Below are 1,898 nucleotides of genomic sequence, written 5' to 3'. Positions count from 1 at the left end.
AACCTCATTTGAAAAAAGCCAGACTGGTGCCCATGCAATGCCACTCCACATGACGTCAGAGGGAACTATATGCTATACGAGTAGTCAGGAGTTTTACATCATCTGAGGTTACCAATGCATGCATGTGGCACAGAGCTCAGGGAAACATTTCTTAATAATCGCTTATTAAAATTGTCTATGGTTGGAAAGTTTCCTTCATTTGATAGTAAACCGATAATCCTTATTTAACCCAAGCCCTACCTGCTAGCAGGGTACTCTGCTACTTGCTAGCAGCCTGCATCGTAGCAGCGCTCATAGCTTCGCACCAAGGTGGCCTCATACGGCAGCAGCTGGAACCAGAATGTTGTCAAACAGGCTTTTCCCAGCATTCGTACTTAGCCATCATGTTTTTGCATGCTTGAAAATTTTCACTTTGAGCGAAAAACAGATAACGTCATCAAAAAATCTAAAAGCCTAAAATATGTACTCCAGGAGTAGTAATCTTTTGCTTTAGGCAATTAAAAAAATAGGAAACCACCATATTGTATTGCTGCTGCATTTTCACTATTCAATAGTTCCACATGAAATCATAGGACCAGCCATTGCCTTGTGGGATGCTCAGCATGATCAATCTCTTGCTCTATATCTGGTAACGTATTAAGACATGTTTGCAGGTAGCTCCTGCGATTAAATATTTGTTTGTGCATTGATGGGAGCATGGTGGCCTAGTGCTGAGCTACTGTTATGAGTGTTCCGTGTTCAACTCCTGGTTGAAGCCTTTGTCTCTCCCTAATGGTCATGTGATTTCTCTCCTTGCATTTATATATCTCTAGGTCTTGCAAGTGCGTTTTGATGATAAAATTGGGATTGCAGGCAAAGAAATGCTTTTTTGGGGTGTAGGAGTAAAAGGGGTGAGTCATAGATTTGAGGAAAAGGGTTGACACTATCCAAAACTGTCTTTTTGGAGAGACAGGTTGGAAGAGAAAGACAAGGCTATGATCTGTCAAAAGCAAATTTCAGATCTGAAAATGTACTCTTTGTCAATTCCATGAAAATGATTGAAAACGAGTGGGGATTTGATTTGAAATGAATGGATACGATATGGAACCTTGTTTATTTTTGCGCCCTCAAGTTCATGATCAGAAGTTCGAGTTGCAGAACTGATCTAATTAATTTCAGATCTGACTTTTATTGGGAGCTGGTATGAAGTATTTGATAGGGAGATGACTACAATGAGGGTAAATCATGCCTTACTTTGGTTGTGCATATCAGGGGTGGACTGGGGTGATTGGGGGCCCTCATCTAGGGTCCATGAAGCCCCCCTTTTACTAGGAGATTCGGCCACCCTCCTGAAAATAGTAGGAAATTGCATGCACGGAATTGGATGTTGACACTCTTCTGGCTCTTAATCACCAGATTAAAGTTGATAAAAATAGCAATTTTGTAAGAAAAAATTCTATGAAAAGTGAGAATTTCACAGATAATACAATTAAATAATGTATTATGGCTGCATTATCTATTTATTACTAAGTGAATTTGTTCCTTGAAACTGTGCCAGCATCTAAACATCCACTAAAATAGCCTTAAGGTTATGCATTTAAGTGCACATAACCCTTTCAAAAAAGCATCGATGCTTCAGGTTCTCCTTTATCTTCTGATACCTTTATTTTATTACTTTTTATATTATCTTTTTAAATGGTGTATGTTGTAAATAAAGCAACTGATGACTATGAAGAATTTTATAAATGCAAAAAAAATTTTGGCTCAAGTGATCCGAGTCTTTTCTTATTACACCTTTCATATATGCTATAGCTATATGAAAGACATGAGCATCGTGGGGGGCCCCTTAAGCTCGGGGCCCTCAGTGATTGCCAACCAGCCGACCTGGCCAGAACGCCCCTGGTGCATACATTAGATGG

The sequence above is a fragment of the Ischnura elegans genome, chromosome X, assembly GCF_921293095.1.
Source record: "Ischnura elegans chromosome X, ioIscEleg1.1, whole genome shotgun sequence".
In the NCBI taxonomy this organism is placed as follows: domain Eukaryota; kingdom Metazoa; phylum Arthropoda; class Insecta; order Odonata; family Coenagrionidae; genus Ischnura; species Ischnura elegans.
The sequence above is the reverse complement of the archived record's forward strand: the minus strand, read 5'-3'. Positions refer to the sequence as shown.